This window comes from Triticum dicoccoides, chromosome 1A (assembly GCF_002162155.2).
Source record: "Triticum dicoccoides isolate Atlit2015 ecotype Zavitan chromosome 1A, WEW_v2.0, whole genome shotgun sequence".
Lineage (NCBI taxonomy): Eukaryota > Viridiplantae > Streptophyta > Magnoliopsida > Poales > Poaceae > Triticum > Triticum dicoccoides.
Window position 1 is genome coordinate 18630415 of NC_041380.1, and position 18736 is coordinate 18649150.

An 18736-nucleotide genomic window follows, 5' to 3' on the forward strand; every position below is an offset into this window, starting at 1 on the left:
GCTTTATATTATAAAGCAAACACCCTATACATCCAGCTCGCTGGGGTAGCAACACAGATAAGCCCAAAAGAAAAACAACAAGAAGAAAGACAAATAAATGCCAACACGTGCAGATCAACGAAGAAAGGAAGACCGGCAACCGCTGCACCCTTCGAAGAAGTACCACCACCCTCCCAGCATCCCGAAGCGCCGCGCCCCAATCAACACCTTCAAGAAGGAATGCGACGATGCTGCCACTGTTGCCCGAACAAGTTCTAGGGTTTCCCTCGGTACGCGAGGGATAGTGGGGAAGGGGTATACCGCTGCCCCTCACGAAGGTCCGACGACGCCCGCAGGCGTCATCGCATCAGTGCTGGCTAGGCGGATAGGGGTTTCTCCCGATCCACAACACCATCACCACCCCAGGCATTTCCAATGCACCACCCCCTCAGCCACCCACCAGCTTGTGCCACCATGAATACCGGATAGCCCCCACCACCTCACTGGAGCAGTCAACATGAGATATGGAGAGGAAGAGAAGGCAGCAGCCACGGGAGCAACCACAACTCGACCGGAGGGAGGGGACAACCTCCATTGCCACAGCGGAGCCGACCGGATGCGGCGACGAGGACCTGCCGGGCCTCGACTGCCCGGTTGGGCCCACGTGGACCCGGACAGTCCTGTCACCACGCTGAAGCTCGCCGACCAACAAAGTCCTCACCGCTTGAGACCATCGCCACCACGCCACCACCAAGGAACGTCGCCGCCGAACGCCAAGCCATCGGCCCGCCCCAACCCAGATGGGCCCAAATGGGCCCAGATTTGGCTGCGCGGGCACCGCCAGCCATCGCGCCACCCTACGGCCAACAGCCGCACCGCGGCATCGAGAGCCACCGGGCCCGCGGCACCACCACCGACGGGCCGCACCGATGATGGCCGAGGAGCACCGCCGCCAGCCGCCACCCTTTGAGCAGGAGGGAGCCACGCGCAGGGAAAGGCAGGCCCGCCACCGCCAGCACCACGCGGCCAAGGCCCGGTGGCGCTCGCTGGCGGCGGCGGGACGAGGCAGGGGCGAGGTAGGAGAGCTAGATAGGAGAAGGGAAGAGGCCCCCGGTCGCCTCGCTCGGGGAGGCGATGCGGGGGTACGGGGAAGGGAGGGGAGGGGGAGGGGTAGGGGAGCGGCCTCCGGCTAGCGGCGGCAACGGGCTCCGGCGGCGGCGAGGGAACCCTAGGAGCGGGGCATTCGCGAGAACTCCTTTTCAGATTCTTCGTCCAGCAGTACTTGTAGCCCTGAGAACAAGCTAATGGGTGAGAATGATTATATAGTACTCTGAACTGAACAAAATAACTTATGTTTTAGAAGAGAAAACAATAGCTTATGTGTCACTTCATGTTTGATTTGGGCATCCCTAAAGGAAGTTCTCTGTACACACTCTACGTTTATGCAAACTCAGTGCTAATGTTATCATAGTCAACAGGAAAGATCCAACTATACTGAGTTTATGAAAATTTCATGTAATGTGTTGGTTGGCAAATTTTAACAACATGAAATAATCATGGTCTATGATGAATTAATCCCTGAACAATCAGACTCATTAGTGTTACTAAATAATGCTCAAATTTTTAGAATCCTCAAATTCTAAAAGGAAATAAAGTTATGCTCAAATTTCAGTTTTTTTTGAATTTTTGTTAAATCTGGTCAAACTATGGTCAAACTACTTATTCAAAAAGTATTAGTGTTACTAAATAATTATTCAATAATATTAGTGTTACTAAATAATTATTTCAGTTTTTTTGAATTTTGGTCAACTATGGTCAAACTGTGGTCAAACTATGGTCAAACTACTTATTCAAGAAATATTAGTGTTACTAAATAATTATTGATTTTTAGAACAATAGTTTCAAACTCAAACAGTGAAATGCGTGACTTCATGCTCAAGCTAAATTGCTGAGGGTTAATAAGATTGACATCTTACTATTGTCAGGAAAACAACAAGTGCAGACTTGGAAACGAGAGAGAATAGAACCCAGAAGTTAAGCGTGCTCAGGCTGAAGTAGTGAGAGGATGGGTGACCGTTCGGGAAGTTAGATGATTTGGAATGATGAGGGGTGATTAGAGATTAGAGATTAAAATAATTCAGAAATTTGAAATTCAAAAAAAATTTCAAAAAAAGTTTCAAAAAAAATCATAAAATTTCCTTTAGTACCGGTTGGTGTTACCAACCGGGACTAAAGGTGGACCTCCAGGCAGCGGCCACGTGGAGGAAAAAATGTAATCTACTTATATTAACTCCAGGAAATATCATATATTTTTATTATACTTATCACTAAGAATGAAGTTACATATAGGACAATGAGTTATATCTCGAGTGGCTACACAAATTTTATATATATATTTTTGCAAATGTTTCAAAATGTAATCTACTTTTTTGACAGTTACATAACAAGCTAATGTGTGTTAAATAAACAACCTTCATGACATTATTGATTTGTTTTCATATTGTTCATACATCCAATATTTTGCACACAAAAAGTGTATCCGCTCGCTACAGACAACAAATGTTCACTAAAAGTTTTTGAACTAGTACCATTTGGAAAACTTGCCCGTGCAGATACACGGGTTGATGACTAGTCTATACTAATTAGAGACTCCCTAAAAATTCCCACGTTAAATAGTAATTAGGAATCATTCATCTTGTGGGCCCAAATTATCGCGGTGTAGATCTTCTTAATTTTTCCCATGTTAGTGCAATTAGGAACAGTTCATATTGTGGGACACAATTATTATGATGTAGATCTTTTAGTGGCATCAATGTATCAATGCAGATCCAAAGTGCTGCTTTAATTCTGGCCAATGCATCAATGAAGTGCATGGTATGGTGTACTAAACACTTCTGTGGAGGATTACTATATATATTTCTTAACCCTTTTCATGCTCTTTAAAAACCATATTTCAACCTACATCTAGGAACTAGTGTCTCTTCTAATTTGGTTTGAAAGTGGATAAGTCATTTTGGAGCATTAATTACTTGGTTTGTTAAATCTACTTTTATACATATCACAAAAGCAACACACACACACATGCACACACACACACACAGAGACATTTGTATATATATTCTTTTGTTAATTTCGATCTTGTGTGCCATTAGTTGCTTTGGGACTTTTAGTCGTTTTGTTCAGGAGATAATTTAGAACAACTTTAGATGTTTTAGCCTTTTAGGACTAAGTGGTTGCCAAGTGGTAAGAAGGCATTGTCTATTATTGTCCCTTTCTTTGGGCGAGTGGTGGTGCCAGGGCCAGGGCTGCACAACTGTGTGGTGAAGTGATTTATTTTCTCCGAAGTTTGCATTGCTCTCTAGGTTTTTATATGCAATTTCACTTCTGTGGACTAGTAACTTTTGGGATCAACTAGCCCCATAGTTTAAACGAGGCACTGCCACGCCCATTAGATAGTCATATATACACAGTAAATCGCCATGTGATTCCGCATATGAAAACTAGTAATAGTCTTGTTTGGGTCTTGGAAGGAACTGTTTGCTGTTTGGACTTGTCTCTTGGATTCTAATCATCATTCAGTATAAGACCGTTTATTCAATGTTGTTTTGTTGATAGTTATTGTTAATTGATAGTACATGATGTTGAAAATGCTTTCATTTTTTAGAACAATTGTGCCATGGATTGACCATATCTTGAACTTGTATCTGGTGTCAGATGTCAGCCATTTGCTTTCTAAATTTATATAAGTATAATTTTACCTTTCACATCTATACTTGGAATAGCAATGCCAATTTGAACATATATGGAACTATCTAAATAGTCTACATGCACAAGGTAGCTTTTACTACATATTAGAGAGTTCCTCTCTTCAACAATCATGTCTTATATGAATTATGCAATTATGTCAATAGTTGGTGAGCCAATTCATTATCATCGTCATGTTATAATGATTAAGTTGGATCATTTAAGCACCTGTATGTGTGTCTTCCTATTGCTATTTCTTTATGAGTTTCCATTGGCTAAATAAAAGTGATGGTAAGCACCAATGTGTTTTCCTCCTATGAGGGTAAACACTGGTAATAGTCGTTTTTTAACATGAACACCGACTTAGTCGTCAGGAAACTCAATAGAAAAAACAGAAACAATTGAAGTACTATAAATAACCTTGGGGTTGTTGGCAGAGGCTTCAAATGTGGTAATGTCAGGGTTTAGATTGCAACAGATTGTTGAAATATGATTCAACTAGATATAAAGTTCTGAGATCGCTAAGATATGCCTGTTACGTCGTACAAGATGTTTCTACTCTATTTTCATGTTGCCTTAGTGGTCAATACTCATGTGCTGATGTCTATACAAGTAGCTATATAAAAGTCTCCATTGTTTGCTCTTTGCCATGATGACGGTCTTTGCATGTTTTTGTGCATGTGTGAAATACTACCTTTTATGTAATTTCATGTTTCATTCTGCTAGCATTATATGCCTCTTACATGAGTGTAGCTTTCTGTTTATATATCAGGTATTCAGTTGTACTAACATTTCAATCTGGTAGTCTAGTTTAGATTAGAGACTAAACTTTGACAAGAATTAAGGCACCAAAAGTGGATTGACACCTCGAAGAAGTGAATGATGTTCAAGACATGGTATGAAGGTACTGTCGCAATTAGGATTCTATGATGTAGGGCGGCTAAGGGTGGGATTAATCTCCTAGGACTTGACAGAACTATTTGTAGCTGCTACACCTAATAGTTCACGTATGATGATGTTTAACAATGGAGTAGTTTAGGATATGTTTGATCTATGCCTCCTTCAAGGTGTTTTATAAAAAAATAGTTCAATACATAAATCAAGGGGATAATAGGAAAGAATAACTAAGAATAACTTAAAAAGTCAAAACAGTCTTACCAGAAAAAAACAACCTTCTGTTCGATATTTCCAGAAAAGCCCGAGGCTGGAATGTAAACCACGAGCTGTATATAGTGGACAACTAAAAGACTTGGGGTATTTGTTGTTGTTCCTCTCCTTGGCAACTATTTTTTCTTGTGTGATAAGGGGAAATAGAGAAGCGGTGGTGGCATTGCCATTGAAGATCAAAGTGATAGGAGGTACCACCATTGAAATCATTACACCAGTTCTGACCTCCTCGGCTACTGCATCATTATCGCCCACGTCATCTCCAAGATCTGGTAGGTTTTTATATTGCCTTGATCTCTTGGCGTCTCAGTTTATTGTTGGCTTAATTTAATTAAGTTCCACCATTTCCCTTTGGCGATAATTGTGCGGTATGAGTCACAACATGTGTTTTCTGACTTTTGACCTATATATTGGGAAGTGAAAATATAATTGTATCACAATAGAGTGATTGTATTTATTAAGTTGCTAACATGGTAACAAATACAGTAACAGAAAATTAATACCCCCAATAAGTGTGAAAAATTAATTTTCTCCTATTCGTGTGAGGTTGGTTATGTATGAACTTGTAACACCCCGGATGTAATTTACCCTATATGTTCTCCAACTCTTGCCGTATCCGGCGCTAAGTTATTTTATTTTCCTCGGGTTCGGGTTTTTGTCTTCGTGTGTCGTTGTCGTTGTCATGCATCTCATATCATGTCATCACGTGCATTGCATTTGCATACGTGTTCGTCCCATGCATCCGAGCATTTTCCCCGTTGTCCGTTTTGCATTCCGGCGCTCCTATCTCCTCCGGTGGTCCTTTCTGCCTCTTTTCATGTGTGGGGGGTTAAACATTTTCGGATTGGACCGAGACTTGCCATGCGGCCTTGGTTTACTACCGGTAGACCGCCTGTCAAGTTTCGTGCCATTTGGACTTCGTTTGATACTCCAACGATTAACCGAGGGACCGAGAAGGCCTCGTGTGTGTTGTAGCCCAGCACCCTTCCAAAATGGCACAAAACCCACCTAAGATCTCTCCATCATCTCGGTCGTTCGATCACGATCGCGTGACTGAAAACCGCACCTCATTTGGACTCTCCTAGCTCCCTCTATGCCTATATAAAGATCCCTTCCCCGAAATCCGGATGAAACCCTAACCCTCTCCTTCTCCTCGCGGCCGGACGAAATCTCGCCGGCCGGACATGTCCATTCCGCCCGCCAGCGCCACGTGGCGCCTTTCGATTCGCTGCCGCCACCGCGCCCACTTCACCGCGCCGCCACCAGCGCGCCGGCCCGCCGGGGCCCAGGCGGGGCCCTCCCGGCCCGAAGCCTCCGCGCCGCCCGCGCGCTGTCCCCGCCGCCGAGAGCCTCGTCGCACTGCCTCCCGCCGCCTGTTGCCGGATCCCGGCCGCCGCGCCATTGCCGGCCGGAGCAAGCTCCACCGTGGCAAGCTCCTCCCTCCACCGGCCGCACCTCGCCGTCCCGCGCGCCCGAGGTCACCGCCCCTCGCCGTCGCATCCTCTCCGACGCCGGCGACATCCAGCCGGTCCGGCAACCACGCCCCCGCCGGCCTCGTTCTTCTCCGGTGAACAGGACTTCCCCGGCGATCCTCGGGCGCCGCGCCAGCTACAGTGCGCCTCAGATCCAGATCCGGAATATTAGGGTTGACCTTGTTTTGTCCCAGTTTTGCATATTTTTTTTGCATACTTCATCATGCCGTAACTTTGCACCCGTAACTCCGTTTTAGGCGTGTAGCATATCAAAATGTTTGACTCTGAGAGTACATCATTTCATCTCATTGCATCATTTTCATTTGACCTCATCTTGATGCCCGAAATACTGTTGGAAGAGAGCTATTTGAGTTAATTGTCAGATCTGCTGCATCAAATAGCTATTTGTCATTTTTGCCATGATTAATGTGTGCATGATATGCTCCTGAGCTTTACATGAGTTTTGTTATATGCCATGCCATCTTTACAGAGGTGCTTACAATATATTTTTGTGATATGTGTGGTGACTAGCACAAGCTTGCAAAGTAGTGCATTCGTTAACGCTGATTTCAGGGACTTAGAATTTCACTAAGTCCTTGATCTGTTTTTATCAATATGCCATATGTTCATGTTGTTTCCTAGTGATCCGTGCCTCTTTTGAGGATGATCAGTAAGGATGATTTGTTAATGTTGTTGCTCTCTATCCATCCATGTCTTTTTTTGCAATTATGGAGCACCCTAGCTTGAGTCAATCGAGCTCTACTTTTGCTATTTCATGATTCCTGGCCGATTGTTGACTTGTTAGCGATTTTGCCGAGGATGTTGCTAGTGATCCGTGCATGCTATGTTGTTGTTCTTGCCATGTCTAGCTTCCATGATATGTATTCTTGATGGGTGTATGCTTTGTTTGTCATTCCTTGCTCTGTAGTGAGTGCATCGAGCTTGTTAACATGCCTACTCGTTAACAGATTTGCATGCTCCAGTTTTTCTCTGAGTCTGTAATCTGATTATGTTTTTGCCATGTTCGCATGCTTGCAATTGTATTTTCTTATCCCTTTTGGCTCAAGGTCAGTAAGGGACTTTTGTTAAGTGCTTTGAGTAGCTTCCTGCCATGCCTTGCTTTGCCATGTTAAGTTCCTGTAGCATATAGTTTTCATGCTCCAAAGTGTGCTACCTGATGTTAAATTCCAGACTTGTGTTAATTTCACCAAGTCTGAAACCTGTTTATCATTTGCACTTTTGCCATGCTTGTTTGAACCTGTTAATGGATGAATTGGCCGTAGCTCAGTGTTCATCTTTTGTCAAGAATCATGAGTGGATCCCTGCCATGTATTTTGTTTCCATGTTTGAGTGCTGTAGCATAATTATCGTGATGCATTTAGATGGATACTTGCTGTTATCCCAGACCGGTGCCATATTTGTTTTGCTTGCCATTTCCAAACCCTGCATCCGATTCCGGTGATCTTTATATCGATTTCAACCGAAATCACCTCACCTTTCCAGTGGCACTCTTGGATTTCCAAGTTGAGGCCAGGTTCAATCATTCCTTGTCAAATCTCGCATATGCATCACATATCGCATCCCGCATAGCATACCATGTTTGCATCATATTTGTTTGCGCTTTGCACGTGGTTTATTGTGTTCCTTTCGCTTGTTTGTCTTGTTTGGGTAGAGCCGGGAGACGAGTTCGCTAACGAGTAGCCCGTTGAGTTTGCTTACGAGGATCAAGTCAACTCTGACCACTTTGCAGGCAAGATGATTATACACTCGAAATCACTTCTATCTTTGCTTGCTAGATGCTCCCTCTTTTGCTATGCCTATGCTACGATGCCTACCACTTGATTATCATGCCTCCCAAATTGCCATGTCAAACCTCTAACCCACCATGTCCTAGCAAACCGTTGTTTGGCTATGTTACCGCTTTGCTCAGCCCCTCTTATAGCGTTGCTAGTTGCAGGTGAAGATTAGAGATCGTTCCTTGTTGGAACATTGTTTATTGTTGGGATATCACTATATTATCTTGTTATCTTAATGCATCTATATACTTGGTAAAGGGTGGAAGGCTCGGCCTTTGCCTAGTGATTTGTTCCACTCTTGCAGCCCTAGTTTCCGTCAAATCGGTGTTATGTTCCCGGATTTTGCGTTCCTTGCGCGGTTGGGTGATAATGGGAACCCCTTGACAGTTCACCTTGAATAAAACTCCTCCAGCAATGCTCAACCTTAGTTTTACCATTTGCCACCTAGCCTCTTTTTCCCTTGGGTTTCCGGAGCCCGAGGGTCATCTTATTTAAACCCCCCTGGGCCAGTGCTCCTCTGAGTGTTGGTCCACCTCGTCAGCCGCTGGTGGCCACCAGGGACAACTCTGGGCTGGCCTACCAGAAGTTTGGACAATCTGAGTGTGCCCTGAGAACGAGATATGTGCAGCTCCTATCGGGATTTGTCGGCACATTCGGGCGGTGTTGCTGGATTTGTTTTATCATTGTCGAAGTTGTCTTGTAGAACCGGGATACTGAGTCTGATCGGAATTGTCTCGGGAGAAGGTTTATCCTTCGTTGACCGTGAGAGCTTGTGATGGGCTAAGTTGGGACTCCCCTGCAGGGATTTGAACTTTCGAAAGTCGTGCCCGCGGTTATGGACAGATGGGAATTTGTTAATGTCCGATTGTAGATAACATGAACCTTAACTTAATTAAAATGAATCAACTTCGTGTGTTGCCGTGATGGTCTCTTCTCGGTGGAGTCCGGGAAGTGAACACGGTGTTGGAGTAATATTTGCCGTAGGTTGTTCTATAGTTCTTCGTTCGTGCTTTGCCTTCTCTTCTCGCTCTCCTTTGCGAACAGGTTAGCCACCATATATACTAGTCGCTTACTGCAGCTCCACATATTACCTTGCCTTACCTATAAGCTTAAATAGTCTTGATCGTGAGGATGCAAGATTGCTGAGTTCCCATGACTCACAGATTACTTCCAAACCAGATGCAGGGCCCGATGATTCCGTTCCAGATGACGCGCTTGAGCTCAATTGGGAGTTCGACGAACACTCACGCCGTTACTATGTGTCTTTCCATGATGATCAGTAGAGGTTCCCAGTTGGGGCGATCGGGATCATGTCGCTTGTTGGGGTTGATCTTTTATTTTGGTACCGTAGTCGGACCATGAGTGTATTGGATGATTGTAATGCTATTCATGTATTTGTGTGACGTGGCGAGTCTAAGCCAACTATGTACCTTTTTCCCCTATTATCTATTTACATGGGTTGTTGTGAAGATTACCTTCCTTGCGACATTGCTTTCAATGCGGTTATGCCTCTAAGTCGTGCTTCGACATGTAGAAGATATAGCCGCATCGAGGGCGTTACAGAACTCCAACAACAAAATAGCTAATAAAACCAATAGCTAACAAGTTGAACTTGACTTCATAAACAATTTCCACATTTATTGTTTTAGGCACATAATGTTGGAGTGATTGCACCAATAAGTAAGTTGTATCAGTCTACTTTTTTTTAATGTCAGAACCTCATTCCTCGTTTCCCAAACTTGGAGACTGTATCCATATTTGGAATATAGGGATTCTAGGATACCCCTTCCTCAAACTAAACACTGCTAAGTTCTAGAATGTTAGACGATGTCCGTCAAAATGTAAAGCGACTGAACCTGAGAAGCAAAACAGAAAAACTGTATCCCTCACTAGGATCAATGGGTACTAGAAGGCACCTTCCCATATCATCAAAAGAAGAACCAAGTTCAACATTTGAACTTGACTGGGCTGTAGAATACTTCCATTTCTTTGTCATGGCAGAGGATCCTGATGCCTTGTTGACAAGCATTTGGGTGGCAACAACTTGTTCTGGATGCTCTGTATCAGCATATGAGCCTCTGCTGTGGCAAGTTGTTATTGTTCTGAATCCGCAGAATGTTCTGTATGCTCACTTTCGGTTGGATCAGTTATCTTGAGCAGCAAAACAGTCAGTCTATTTGGATGCTACTCAGCAGCCTTTTCCCAAGCTTTTCTTGCCTCTAGAGTGATACTACTAGGATCAAGAGTGACTTCCTTTAGACACCGGAGTCGTTTGATTTCCATGTCAGCGACATGAGAGATACGCCAAAGTAAGCTCCTTCATCGATTTTCCATAACAAAATACGCACGGCTAGCAGTCTTGGAAATGCCCGATCTTTAAGAATGGACTCCTCAAATTGATCTGCAATCAGCTTGAGATATTGCAATGATCTCTAGTCGGTCGTCAAAGCTTCAAATAGACCGACGCGTTGTATGTTTATTTGATGAAAGGCACAGTTCCCTAAGACTACGCAGCTAGCAATTTAACAAATTGAGCCAGTTCAAGCAAACTTTTCAGTGATCTAACTAAGATAACAGGGTGCTTTTAAGTAATTGAGGATGTCTTCTCAGCACTGCACATCTAAGTGAGGTGAAAGAGAGTAGGGCTCATCGCTCTCCTCCTTTCAATCATGAATGAACCTTTGAATAGCATCCTGAAGATGACACAAGTTAGTGCCAATTGCAATTCTCTCACATTGCTCAATTTTTTCATGTGACTTATGATTTGTGGAAACACTTGGCTTTCATCAGCGACAAATCCTGCTAGCTAGTGTCTCTAAGTTGCTAGTGTCTCTAAGCGTTAAATACTGACTGCATAGGGGTTGTCACCATTACTCTGCTACTTGCACCAAAATTCAGATTCCATGATACTCCAGTGATCTGTTTCCATATCGTCGTCGATTACAATGAAATATCTGAAACACATATCGGGAAATGATTATTTTAAGCTAGGATCATGGGTTCAGTGAGCAGTCAAAATTTAGCATGTTGTAGCAGAATTTGTGGGGAGGCGTGTAGAGTTAATTAAACTTACCTCTTGTTATGCAAGTGCTCTCTGATACCAGCCTACCAAGTTGGTGCTCCCTTTCATTTGTTTTACAAGATTATCCTTCGTTAAGATGACCACTTTATAGAGGAACCAATCAAAAAAACTTGAGCAGAACTTTAGTTTTTCAAATGTGTTTTCTACAAGAAGTCCAGCGTTAATAAGACCCGCACACATAGATTTAACTAAGAAAAGACAAGGAGTCAATCATGATCGTAACGAGTCTGGTTCGTTAGTTAAGTTGATCGACATGAACCGACGTACTAAATCAAACAAAGCGGTCCACTTATCTCCACTAAGGCTCGCCGAAACTAGTCACTCAACGGACTTGTCACTGATAGATATGGTATTAGCATCAACCTCCTTCCGTTGCACAATTTCATAACAGTTCAGGTATTGTAAGGCCAATGGCTCGTCTCCTAGTCAGGTATCCTACCAAAATCTCATAATACGACCATCACCCACTATAAAACCGCCTCTGCTAAAAAAATACAGTCTATACATTCATCAAGACCTTCCAAAATGGTGAGTTCAACATCTGTGCCGTTACTCAAGATGATGTCTTGGAGTGGAGGTATTTATTGTGTAGCAACTCTTGCCACACGCCCTCCTTCACTGTAAGTAACATATATAGCCATTTGTTAAGAACACCCCCTTGGTCTTTTGTCCTAGAAAGAATATCCCAGTTCTCCAAGCGATATTTCCTTCTATATTCATTGCACTGCCGGAAGAATTTGGATTAGTAGTAATCCAGGCTTTTGTGTGCCCCTTTTGATACTTTAAAAAATTAGAGCATCAATATATTTAGGCTGGTGAGCAGAGAGTTGACTAGGAGCAGACATCCTCCATAGGTCATAAGTTTTGTTTTTTCAAAGAACTGAGCTATTTTTCAAACCAGTCTTACTGTTCACTAGTAGGGCAGAAGTGCGGCGTGATGCCGCTCCCGTGGAAGTTCCCACTGTTGGTATTATTTTTTCAACCACCTAATACTGGTACATGTCATGAATCACAAACACATAAGACACCAAAAGCCTAAAAAATCAAAATCTTTAATGGCAAATACCATTATGAACGCTCGTCGATGCTTTTGGTTCTTCCAGATTCTGCATACAAATCTTGAACAGTTGGACATCGGACAATCGATTTGACAGTACAAACTATTAACAAGAATACAAAAATATTCAGATAATTTCTTATTGCTTAGTCAAAGCTAAACCCCAACTATAGCAAGGTTCAGGGTACGGTGGCAGTTTAAAATTCAAATGCAAGGCAAACACAACACAACAAGATACAAACCTATCTGGGGTCCAAGGCTCAAGAGCCACAGATGCACACGATACAAACCCGAAGGGGGCCTTGGCTAATAAGACGAAACACACACGCACAAACACTAAACCGAGAAAGACCACAATAGCGACGACGAACATCAGCCTCCATCTCTATGACGCTCCTCCTTGTGTCAAAGAATGAAGGTGAAGTTGTCGAATGAGAGGAGCATCACGGATCTGGCGATGAAGATCCCTTGGTCGGAGGCCTTGTGTTCGATGAAGATCCCTATACAATAAGAGCTTTGTTAATTACAAATTTCCAATGGCCCATGCAAATGCAGAAAATCCGACCCAAGTCAGCCAAAAGTTTGGCAAGTTCGTTCCTCAAAATGAAGGTCGTAGAGTGCATCTATTAGAGCTACTTATCAGTATATACCTTGATGTGCGCCCGCAGAGTCTGGAACCAATATTGGATCTGATGGACCTCCATGCCAGTTTCGCGGCTGAGATTTGCGACCTGAGTCTGGTCGGGGTGGGGACATTTCTTGAACGCCCTGCGACACCGGCGGCAATGAGATTACAAACAGAAAGAAACTTAAGGCTGAAAGAGATGTAGTGTATGATTAGAGGTGCATACTCCTCGAGCACCAGAATCTGGCGCGGCGCGCGGCGGTGGCCGTCCATGGCTACCTGCAGCTACCAACCTCTCTCAAGCTCACGCTGGCCGGAGGAGAGCACTGGAGGAGAGGACTGGAGGAGGAACAGGACGGAAGAGAGATCTTGCTGCTCGGCTGTGTGACCTCCGGCTCGCCGTCGCTCCTACTTATATGCGCCGGACTGGTAACGCCAACGCCACTCAGTCATACGCCAGCCCTGCCAATCTTGTTACCATATGCTGTTTTTCGCACCGAAGTGAAACTGCCGGTTTGACTGCGCTCCTCTGCTGCTCATCGACCTCTCTCTCCTCCTCCTCCCAGCTTTCTCTGTTCGTCCATATCCTTTCTCGCTCGCGCAAACAGCTGGAGCCATTTAAGGCCAAGCCTCCTACTCGTTGTCCTCCTACTTTGCGCAGGCTACTCCAAAGCTAGCCTGGATACATACATACTCATAACCTAGTAGTGTATAATATTTCCTGACCTAATAACCATGCTTATCTATCTATCTTTTTTTAGGAAATCTTTCTATCTTTCTTATATTTACCATTTGGATGCACCTTTCAAGCCGTCTCCTTAATCCACATCATTAGAATTAATTATACAGTTGGATTGTAAAATTTACATCTAGGATAAAAAAGCCGTCTCCTTAATCCACATCATTAGAATTAATTATATCGTTGGATTGTAAAATTTACGGTCAGGATAGAAAATGAAAAAATACGTAACATAGATTGTCCGTACAATACAAAATAGCATCTGCCACGTCTACCATCTATGCCAAAAAAACGAGAAAGCCTCCACCCATAAAAACCCCACCAATATAAATAAAAAAGGGAAAAATATTTAGAAGGTGGTTTACATATATGTTCACAGTTTGTTCGACATGCATGGGCAATGTGAATATATCTGCAAAATTGAGTTGAAAAACTTCCCATGCGTGCGCATGAACTCCAAGGAGAGCCAAAATTGTAGTATGGATCGTCCTCCACTAACTTGACATCGTGATAGATTAACTTGGGGGAAACAACATTTTATTTTGTTTTGAAAAATATGAAAATTTACATGCATGTAAAATACACGCACACATGCGTGCGCTTATACATGCGAGGAAATATGATAAGTTTCAACCCGAGATAAATAAAGATATAAATAAAAAGTTAAGTTATTGTGCACTAAACCGACACTAGGTATAGTATGGTATAGGTGACATGCTGTAAAAATGTATTTAGACTACAATAATTACATACATAAAGTATCATATTATTTTCTTTGAGTAAAAATTATCACACAAATTTATCTAATTTTACATATGCATTCCCTATGTGACCTCTAGATGCGTGGATTTTTACCCATTTTATAGAACTTATAAATCTATTGTCGTACTAAATTGAATATAGTGACCGAGTTGAAATTGATTTGATGTTGAGAACAAGTGGACGATAAAGGGTTTCCCCCCGCTTTTTATTATAAAGCAAACACCCGATACATCCAGCTCGCTGGGGCAGCAGCATAGATAAGCCCAAAAGAAAAACAAGAAGAAGAAAGACAAATAAATGCCAACACGGGCAGATAAACGAAGAAAGGAAGACCGGCAACCGCTGCACCCTTCGAAGAAGTACCACCACCCTCCCAGCATCCCGAAGCGCCGCGCCCCAATCAACACCTTCAAGAAGGAATGCGACGATGCTGCCCCTGTTGCCCGAACAAGTTCTAGGGTTTCCCCCGGTACGCGAGGGATAGTGGGGAAGTGGTATACCGATGCTTTCATAGATTTTTTTGCCTCTTGCATATCTACAGGACTGAGAAATAGAATACCCCTTTTCTTTGGAGTTGGCTTAGGACTTGGTTGACGAAGTGTCCAATTATTTTCATTAGTCAACATATTATTCAATAGCAATTCATCTTGATCAACTATTCTTTCCCTGAAAACACAACCAACACAACTATCCAGGTAAACTCTGGAAGCATTGGTTAGTCCATTATAAAAGATATCAAGTATTTCATTTTTCTTAAGAGGATGATCACGCAAAGCATTAAGTAATCGGAGAAGCCTCCCCCGTGCTTCTGGGAGACTCTCGTCTTCAATTTGCACAAAATTATATATTTCCCTTAAAGCAGCTTGTTTCTTATGAGCGCGACAATATTTAGCAGAAAAGTAATAAATCATATCCTGGGGACTACGCACACAACCAGGATCAAAAGAATTAAACCATGTTTTAGCATCACCCTTTAATGAGAACGGAAATAATTTAAGGATAAAGTAATAGCGAGTTTTCTCATCATTAGTGAACAGGGTGGCTATATCATTTAATTTAGTAAGATGTGCCACAACAGTTTCAGATTCATAGCCATAGAAAGGATCAGATTCAACCAAAGTAATTAACTCAGGATCGACAAAGAAATCATAATAGTTATCAGTAATAAAGATAGGTGAAGTAGCAAAGTAGGGTCATATTTCATTCTAGCATTCAGATATTTTTCTTTCAGCTTAGCTAATAATTTCTTAAGATCACTCCTATCATTGCAAGCAAGAAAGTCTCTAGAAGTTTCTTCATCCATAACATAACCCTCAGGCACAACAGGCAATTCATATCTAGGGGGAGAGTCTTCATCATCACTTTCATCAATATTATCAGTTTCAATAATATCATTCTCTCTAGCCCTAGCAAGTTGTTCATCAAGAAATTCACCTAGTGGCACAGTAGTATCAAGCATAAAAGTAGTTTCATCATAAATATCACGCACAAAAGAAGTGGCATCATCAATAACATGTGACCTATCAGAATCAATAGCAGTAGTAGGTGTCGCAAGTTTACTCATAATAGAAGGTGAATGAAGTGCAGAGCTAGATGGCAGTTCCTTACCTCCCCTCATAGTTGAGGGATAAATTTTGGTTCTTTGATCTTTCAAGTTCTTCATAGTGATCAACAGATATAAATCCCAAGTGGCTCGAAGAATAGAGCTATGCTCCCCGGCAACGGCGCCAGAAAATAGTCTTGATAACCCACAAGTATAGGGGATCGTTGTTGGGGTTTCGTAGTAATTTCAAAAGAATTCCTACGCACACGCAAGATCATGGTGATGCATAGCAACGAGAAGGAGAGAGTGTGATCTACGTACCCTTGTAGATCGACAACGGAAGTGTTAACTTGGTTGATGTAGTCGTACGTCTCCACGGCCCGACCGATCAAGCACCGAAACTACGGCACCTCCGAGTTCTAGCACACGTTCAGCTCGATGACGATCCCCGGACTCCGTTCCAGCAAAGTGTCGGGGAAGAGTTCCGTCAGCACGACAGCGTGGTCACGATCTTGATGTACTACCGTCGCAGGGCTTCGCCTAAGCACCGCTACAATATTATCGAGGACTATGGTGGAAGGGGGCACCGCACACGGCTAAGAATATGATCACGTGGATCAACTTGTGTGTCTAGGGGTGCCCCTTGCCTCCGTATATAAAGGATCCAAGGGGGGTGCGGCCGGCCCTAGTAGGAGGCACGCAGGAGGAGTCCTACTCCTACCGGGAGTAGGACTCCCCTCCCTTTCCTTCTCCAAGTAGGAGAGGGGGAAGGAGAGAAGGAAAAAGGGGGGCGCCGCCCCCCCTCCTTGTCCAATTCGGACTAGGGAGAGAGGGGGCGTGCGACCTGCCCTGGCAGCCCCTCCTCTTCTCCACTTTAGGCCCATGAGGCCCATTAACCCCCCGGGGGGTTCCGGTAACCCCCCAGTGCTCCGGTTTTATCCGAAACTTCCCCGGAATACTTCCGGTGTCCGAATATATCCGTCCAATATAACAATGTTTATGTCTCGACCATTTCGAGACTCCTCGTTATGTCCGTGATCACATCCGGGACTCCGAACTAACTTCGCTACATCAAAACTCATAAACTCATAATATAACTGTCATCGAAACCTTAAGCGTGCAGACCCTACGGGTTCGAGAACAATGTAGACATGACCGAGACACGTCTCTGGTCAATAACCAATAGCGGAACCTGGATGCTCATATTGGCTCCTACATATTCTACGAAGATCTTTTATCGGTCAGACCGCATAACAACATACGTTGTTCCCTTTGTCATCGGTATGTTACTTGCCCGAGATTCGATCGTCGGTATCCCATACCTAGTTGAATCTCATTACCGGCAAGTCTCTTTACTCGTTCCGTAATACATCATCTCACAACTAACTCATTAGTTGCAATGCTTGCAAGGCTTATCTGATGTGTATTACCAAGAGGGCCCAGAGATACCTCTCCGACAATTGGAGTGACAAATCCTAATCTCGAAATACGCCAACCCAACATGTACCTTTGGAGACACCTGTAGAGCACCTTTATAATCACCCATTTACGTTGTGATGTTTGGTAGCACACAAAGTGTTCCTCCGGCAAACGGGAGTTGCATAATCTCATAGTCATAGGAACATGTATAAGTCATGAAGAAAGCAATAGCAACATACTAAACGATCGGGTGCTAAGCTAATGGAATGGGTCATGTCAATCAGATCATTCACCTAATGATGTGATCCCGTTAATCAAATAACAACTCTTTGTTCATGGTTAGGAAACATAACCATCTTTGATTAATGAGCTAGTAAAGTAGAGGCATACTAGTGACACTCTGTTTATCTATGTATTCACACATGTATTATGTTTCCGGTTAATACAATTCTAGCATGAATGATAAACATTTATCATGATATAAGGAAATAAATAATACCTTTATTATTGCCTCTAGGGCATATTTCCTTCAGTCTCCCACTTGCACTAGAGTCAATAATCTAGATTACACAATAATGATTCTAACACCCATGGAGCTTTGGTGCTGATCATGTTTTGCTCGTGGAAGAGGCTTAGTCAACGGGTCTGCAACATTCAGATCCGTATGTATCTTGCAAATCTCTATGTCTCCACTTGGACTAGATCCCGGATGGAATTGAAGCGTCTCTTGATGTGCTTGGTTCTCTTGTGAAATCTGGATTTCTTTGCCAAGGCAATTGCACCAGTATTGTCACAAAAGATCTTCATTGGACCTGATGCACTAGGTATGACACCTAGATCGGATATTAACTCCTTCATCCAGACTCCTTCATTTGCTGCTTCCGAAGCAGCTATGTACTCCGCTTCACATGTAGATCCCGCTACAACGCTTTGTTTAGAAATGCACCAACTGACAGCTCCACCGTTTAATGTAAACACGTATCCGGTTTGCGATTTAGAATCGTCCAGATCAGTGTCAAAGCTTGCATCAATGTAACCTTTTACGATGAGCTCTTTGTCACCTCCATATATGAGAAACCTATCCTTAGTCCTTTTCAGGTATTTCAGGATGTTCTTGACCGCTGTCCAGTGATCCACTCCTGGATCACTTTGGTACCTCCCTGCTAGACTTATAGCAAGGCACACATCAGGTCTGGTACACAGCATTGCATACATGATAGAGCCTATGGCTGAAGCATAGGGAACATCTTTCCTTTTCTCTCTATCTTCTGCAGTGGTCGGGCATTGAGTCTTACTCAACTTCACACCTTGTAACACAGGCAAGAACCCTTTCTTTGCTTGATCCATTTTA

The 18736-nt window shown here is 43.3% G+C and overlaps 1 long non-coding RNA gene across 1 annotated transcript; it reads right to left on the bottom strand.

Moving 5' to 3' along the window:
• Window positions 1-12411: 12411 nt before the first annotated feature.
• On the bottom strand, window positions 12412-13289 carry LOC119350758. The gene is made up of 3 exons (XR_005169576.1): window positions 13149-13289; window positions 12948-13065; window positions 12412-12797 (listed from the first exon to the last, which is right to left on the bottom strand). It is a non-coding gene; the product is annotated as an uncharacterized LOC119350758 (long non-coding RNA).
• Window positions 13290-18736: the final 5447 nt, after the last annotated feature.